Source organism: Brassica oleracea, chromosome C6, assembly GCF_000695525.1.
Source record: "Brassica oleracea var. oleracea cultivar TO1000 chromosome C6, BOL, whole genome shotgun sequence".
Taxonomy (NCBI): domain Eukaryota; kingdom Viridiplantae; phylum Streptophyta; class Magnoliopsida; order Brassicales; family Brassicaceae; genus Brassica; species Brassica oleracea.
In genome coordinates, this window is record NC_027753.1 from 34,235,188 (window position 1) to 34,242,995 (window position 7,808).

A 7,808-nucleotide genomic window follows, 5' to 3' on the forward strand; every position below is an offset into this window, starting at 1 on the left:
TTAAAATGACATATATCAATTCGATGGTTGATTTGAAAGCTTTCAAAACCATATAGAAGATAAAAGTCAAAATAATTCAACTGTGAAAACAATACTGTTGATTTTTTTCAAGAATGTGTTCGATAGAAAAAATAAGGTTATGTCATAATTTGTTTAATGTTCAATCCGATCAACCCATGATGTATTAATTATAGTTTTGTTCCTTTATTTTTAATAAAAATTGATCCGATCCATCGGAAAGAAATTATATAATAACAACAAAAAATATTATATATATAAATAAAATGATCAAATATATAAAAGAAACTATCGATAATATATACAACTAAGCGGGTTTTATCCTAGTCTTCTTTTAAAAAGGTTTGTCTGCTAGAAACTAGCTGTTAGTCGAGCATGTGACCAATGTATTTACAACACGTAGCGTATCTCGTTGTGTTCATATAAAGTAAAGTAATTTTTTACAAGAAAAATTGAAAGGATGCGGTAGTAAGAGAAACTATGTTCTGGTTGTGTCTGACACGTGGCATTTCTAGGTAATGAGATAAGCCTGGACCATATCTTTTTCTCTTATCTCATTTAACTCGTTTTTGAGCGTTTTGTTTTCTTCTTTTAACGTTTGTTTTCGTATTTTGCAAATGTCATCCCTCCTTAATTTCAACCATGCCGATAGTTGCGTGCTACTTTTCCGTTGTGCAGTGAGGACGTAAAGTAAGAAAATAGTGATCGATGAAAAAGATTTGACATAATGAATAATACCATCTTTCTATTAATTCCTCGGTCGAATATTTTTTTTCATATAACTGTGAATACGACTGTACTTTAGTGTGCAAACAAAAGAATATTTGAAAACTAACAAAAGAATATTTGAAAACTATGTAGTATGTACACAGTTAAGCCTATGTATGAAAGCCATGATCTGGAGAGATAATTGATCTATAGTTTTTTTTTCAGTTAGGTTCTGTGGATGGACTTGGGCATAATTTGTTTGGAAGGGCTTGAGGTTTATAGGCCCGTTTATACAATAGAAGAAATCCAAACTATACGGGTCCTATAGGCACGGTAAAGGCCCATTGAAGTTTGATGAGGAGCGTGTCTCAATTAATTTTCTCAATTTCAAATCGGAATCATCTTTGCTGAGTCTTGGCAGGCTGACATTTTTCTATTTTAAAGATTTGACTGCTTTATTATGATAACCAATAGTGATCCTCATGGAGGAGGATATAAGTTATTGATAAAGAGACATAATAAAACGAATTGCATGTTAGAATATAGAATATTCTGTAAATAGATAAGATGTAATCTTTGTGAAATCTTGTAGTTACGATACTTATGTAAAACCTTGGTTATTTATGCCGTGTGAATAGAACCACTCTCCTCAAGGAGATTTACCAAACTTTCATGGTATCAGAGCACCGGGTGCTCTCCTCTTCTCTTTTCTCTTCATCGCCACCTTTATCTTTTCTTTTTTTTTCTTTTCTCTTGATGGTTGTTCCTCAAACTCATCTCGACAGAGCTTTTGGTGTTACAAACATAAAAACTCACGTTCCAATCATCCTTGATTTGGAAGATCATAACTATGACGCATGGCGTGAACTATTCCACATACACTGTCTCACGTTTGATGTCTCGGGCCATATTGATGGAACGTCGCTTTCTGATGGTGACAATGATGCGGCTTGGAACAAACGTGATGGCCTTGTCAAGCTCTGGATCTACGGTACATTGGCTAAGAAGCTATTCCGGAGCTCGTTCAAAACAGGAGGCACGGCAAGGGATGTCTGGATCCGCATTGAAAATCAATTTCGCAACAACAAAGAAGCGAGGTTGATTCAACTCGACAATGAGTTACGTACCACTGAGATTGGAGACATGACCGTTCAGGCTTACTGCCAGAAGCTGAAATCTATCTCAGATCTTCTTGCTAACGTTGATGCTCCTGTAACTGACCGAACTCTGGTCATGTATCTCTTAAATGGGCTTAACGAAAAGTTTGATAACATTCTCAATGTCATCAAACATCGAGAGCCATTCCCTACGTTTGATCAGGCGCAGTCTATGCTTGAAATGGAGGAAAAACACATCACCAAACCGTCAAAACCAACAACGTCTTCGTCCGACACGTCCACCCCTTCTACTGTTCTCACGGTCACGGAAGACAAGCTGGTTAACAACTCTCCACAATGCTCCAACAATTCGGCTTACAACAACAACAGAGGAAACATGCATAATAATAGGGGAAACAGGGGTCGTGGCAACAACAACAACAACCACTACAAAAATCAGTCTTGGGGTCCTAATGCATACTGGCCACAACAATTTCTACAATGGCAGCAACAACAATTTCAACCCTTGGCTATGCCGCCAAACCAGTTTCAGCGCGGCTTGTTAGGACCACGTCCCTCAGTCGCTCATCAGGCTAATATGGCTACAGCTCAACCTCAGCTTACAACTGATCTAGCACGGGCCTTCAATACCATGACATTAACTGATCCATCCACAGGAGAGTGGTATATGGATTCAGGTGCAACAAGCCATATGGCCGCAAGTGAAGGTATTCTTAAGTCTAATCTGAATAAAAATATCAATCATTGTGTAATTGTTGGCAACGGTTCTCAGATTCTTGTAGTCTCCTCTGGTAACACCTCTTTACTTTCATTCACTCGTCCCTTATCTCTAAATAAAGTTCTTATCACTCCTCAAATTGTAAAGAACCTGATCTCTGTTAGAAAATTCACAAGAGATAACTTTTGTTCTGTTGAGTTTGATCCTTTTGGGTTTTCTGTGAAGGATCTTCATTCTCGGACGGTTCTTCTCCGCAGTAACAGCTCTGGGGACCTCTACTCAGTTCCTACAGACCTGCATCAACCGCTGCATTCATCTACTGCTCTTATTTCTTTCACGCCCAATGTTTGGCATAAGAGACTAGCTCACTTGAATAATAAGTCTCTCTTTTCTTTACGTGCTTTAAACCAAATTGCTTGTACTAATGACAATCTCTTTTCTTCTTGTGAGGTTTGTCAACTTGGGAAACAAATAAAACTTCCGTTTCAAAAATCTGATTCTTTCACTACTTCCCCTTTTGATATTATCCACTCTGATATTTGGACTTCTCCACTTACAAGTATTAGTGGTTTCAAATATTATGTTATTTTCTTGGATGAATTTTCTCATTTTCTATGGGTATTTCCTTTAAGAAGAAAGAGTGAAGTGTTTTCCAAGTTTCTGCAGTTTTATAAATATGTTGAAATTCAGTTTAACACTAAGCATTGCAGTGTGACAATGGAGGTGAGTATCAAAACTCCAACTTCGAGACTTTCTTTCACTCTAATGGGATGCAATTTCGTTTTTCTTGCTCTCATACATCTCAACAAAATGGAAAGTCAGAACGTATGCTCAGAACTGTCAACAACTCAATCCGGTGCCTTCTTTTCCAAGCTCATCTCGCATCCGGATATTGGGTTGAAGCTCTTCACGCTGCAGTGCATATTCTTAACATCCTACCTTCCAAGGCTATTCAAAATAAAGTCCCTTTCTCTGTTCTCTTCAAAAAGCAACCGAGGTATGATCACTTAAGAGTCTTTGGGTGCCTTTGTTTTTCAAATTTAAACCACTCTAACCTTCCAAAACTCTCTCCTAGATCAACTCCTTGTCTGTTTCTTGGTTATCCTACTCAACAAAGGGGATACCGTTGTCTTGATCTTAAGACAAACAGGATCATTACATCACGCCATGTCTACTTTGATGAATGCGTGTTCCCTGCTGTAGAAAAAGCTACTTCTCCTTCAACCTATCACTTTCTGCAACATGTCGATGAGCCATCTCCTATCTTCAAAGCCATTCTTCAAAACAACCAAAACACAACTCCTCTACTGCCTGTTGCTGCTTCTGTTCAAGCGACAGTGCCTTCTCAACCGCTTATAACTCAACCTCAAACAGCTCCACCTGCTGTCCACTCAATGCAAACAAGAGGTAAAGCGGGCATCACTAAGCCAAAGAAGCAGTTTTCTCTTCTTTCCACTGTTTCGCCAATTCCCACTAGCCATAAAGTTGCTTTGCAGGATCCGAACTGGACACCAGCAATGGATGATGCCATTGATGCTTTTATTGAGACTAAGACTTGGGATCTTGTTCCAAGGCCAAAGAACACTAACATTGTCAATTCGATGTGGCTGTATAAGCACAAGTTTGATGCAGATGGGAAACCTTTTAAACACAAAGTGAGGCTGGTTTCTAATGGAAAGTCTCAAGAAGAAGGTGTCGACTACAACGAAACGTTTGCTCCCGTTGTGAAACCAGTAACAATACGCACGGTCCTTGATGTCAGTCTTGCAAATGGATGGCCAATACATCAGCTCGATGTCAAAAACGTTTTTCTCCATGGACTTCTTGATGAAACTATATACATGCATCAGCCTCCTGGATACACAAACAAGTCTCATCCAGACTATGTTTGCAAACTCAACAAAGCCATCTATGGTTTGAAACAGGCTCCTAGAGCTTGGAACTCTCATTTTACCTCTTTTGTTACTAATATGGGTTTCAAGTGTAGCAGGAGCGACGCATCTCTGTTCATCTACAACAAAAGTTCAAGGCGAGCGTACCTTCTGCTCTACATTGACGACATAATCCTGACGGCATCAGACAATAACTTCCTCAACAAAATTGTCACAGACCTTCAGACCGAGTTTCCCATGTCCGATTCAGGAAAACTGCACTTCTTCCTTGGTGTTAAGGCCGAATTCATTAATGATGGGATCTTTCTCAGTCAACAGGCGTACACAACTAACATCCTCAACAGGGCAGGCATGCAGGAGTGTAAACCTCTTGCGACACCAGTCGATTTGAACTCGAAGCTAAAAGCCGAAGAAGGCGAACCTGTTCCCGATCCCACTCAATACAGACGTCTCGCTGGGGCCCTGCAATATCTCACATTTACCCGGCCAGACATAGCTTATGCGGTTCATCAAATCTGTCTCTATATGCACGACCCGCACATATCTCATCTACACGCTCTGAAACGCATCATACGGTACCTGCAGGGGATAAAAGAGTTGGGCTTACAGCTACACAAAGGCCCTCTCAATCAACTGGTAGCATATTCGGATGCGGACTGGGCCGGCTGTCCAGACACAAGACGATTAACTTCTGGGTATTGCGTTTACTTGGGTGACAATCTTGTCTCATGGTCATCAAAACGTCAAACCTTTGTTTCACGATCGAGTGCTGAGGCCGAATACAAAGGTGTGGCAAATGCTGTTGCAGAGCTAACTTGGATACGAAACCTTATGTTTGAACTCGGCATTTCCATCTCCAAGGCTTCGATTGTCTACTGCGACAACATAAGTTCTGTCTATTTGGCACATAATCCAGTACGTCACCAACGTACAAAACATGTTGAAATAGACATACACTTTGTTAGAGAAAAGGTGGCGCTGGGTCATGTTAAGGTTCTATTCGTTCCATCCTCTCTTCAATACGCGGACATATTCACTAAGGGACTGCCCACGAGCTTGTTCAATGACTTCCGAAGCAGTATCACCGTTCGATCTCCACACGCTGCGACTGAGGGAGGGTGTTAGAATATAGAATATTCTGTAAATAGATAAGATGCAATCTTTGTGAAATCTTGTAGTTACGATACTTACGTAACAACCTTGGCTATTTATGCCGTGTGAATAGAACCACTCTCCTCAAGGAGATTTACCAAACTTTCATTGCAAAACTTCAATGAGTCTTGAAATTGTTTTCCCAAAGAATCAGCCGCTTTGTTATCTTCTCTTGGAATCCGACGAAATTTTACATCCTCAAATTTCTCCTTCCATCCTCAGATCTCCTGAATCCAATCGTAAATTTGGAAATTCTTTTTGGAAGTAGTAAGCAGATCATGAACATGTTTATTATCTCCTTTGAATACAATCTTGTGATAGCCTTTAACCCACGTATGCTGCATGGCATTAAGTAGTGCTTGAAGACTTGAAATTCAGTCTCTAAATTTCCATTCTCAAAGACTGCTCGTTTGCCTCATGTCGAGCCTGTTTGAGATCCATTTGCCAACATGACTGTTGCCGACCATAGACTAACAAATTTCTACTCTTCCAGATTCTTCATAAGATCCATATCGGTTGTTGTCTATCAATAGGATTGAGATTTTTGTTATTCACAAAAGAGATGATGGATTTTAACTTTACCTCAAAGCTGATCGTTGGATCGATAATGGTTTGGTTCGGTAAATGTGCTCCCCTCCATAGTGATTGGGCATATGGGCAAGAAAAGAAAAGATGTTCCATATCTTCTTATGTAGCACAACATCTTCTACATAGACTATCTTGGCTTATCCGTCTTTATTTCAGAATTGATCCAACCGGCATAGCCTCTGATAGCATTCTCCATAAGAAATGTTAAAGCTTCGGAGCAGTGTTTAACTTTCAAATGGCTGCTTTAAGTTCATGAACTTATGGAAATATGTAGGACTATTTGAAATGCTATTCTATAAATGACATTAATTAATCTTTGAAATGGTTCGTTTTTAAGTAACAAAACTATAGGCTTTATGAATTTTAATTTTTTTTAAAAAAATCTGATGATATTTACTATAATATATGTATATCTATCTATTATTATAAAGTAGAGTTTACTCACTCCTGGTGAAGCCACGTAGGCGGACACCTAGATAAGTCTCTCTTTCTCAGAGCGACACGTGGCATCACTCAAAACCCTTAACGATTTCAATTTTAATCTTCATTAATTCTAGGAGACTCCATCGTAACTGGCTCTGAACTTGAAAAAGAAAATCATTGGAGATCGAATTGTCGATCGGGAAATGAGCGTACACATACCTCATCTTATATAAAAGAAACCTTGAGTGTCACCAGCGATGAGATTTGTCAACATTTCTCAAAGCAGTTCAGATTGAAGAACTAGCTTTGTAAGAGCCGATCAGCCAAACCACGAGTCGATCTTGAGCTGTCTCTTCCCGGTGATGGTGTCTTAATGAGCTGAAAATCACAGTTTATATACTTGCAATCACGAGTGAGTTTCCCGCGTGGACCTTCGACTTTGATCACCTTGGCGTGAACCTTCATGGCGATGCCGTCGGGATGTCCATCGTCTCAGATGTCAAGATCATCTTCATCTTTCGTCGATGATATAACGTAACGGCGATTGAAGATGAAACCCTAAATAAGAATATAAAACGTCACGTATTTTGTAGGCTTTTTTCTTTGGTAATACAAAATGGGCTGAAGATCAATTGAAACCCATAAAATGAAAGTAATTTAAAGCCCATTGTTAAGAATCGGACATCGTTAAAGTCATTTTGTATAATCAAAATAATCGGTAGCTACATCATGGAATAATACGAAGAATATAGTTATGAAAGTAATATTTGTTTCCATTCAGTTTTACAGGTATTTTGGAAAAAAAAAAAGCCAAAACCATCAATTAGGAAATGATTAGAAGTATAAAAAATTGGGTGTAGCAAGTGAAAAAAATTAGTGTAGAAGGAGCTTTCAAGGAACTAAAATTAGTGTAGCAAGTACCGTAAATTGACGAATGTTTTCAAAACTCTGCTTTCTTAAATTTTTGTCAGGAGACGTCTATGTCTTTTTGTGCACGAAACGTCTATGTTTTATCGTACAATTCTACTTTCCGGTTCGGATGAAAAAACAACATATTAAAACATACACAGAAGTCAAACAATTAGTTTCAACTATATTTATTTAATTTAATTTTAAACATCAATTAAAATAAATACATTTCAAATAAATCAACACAGCTGGTATGTCACATAACCTCATAAAATATAATCC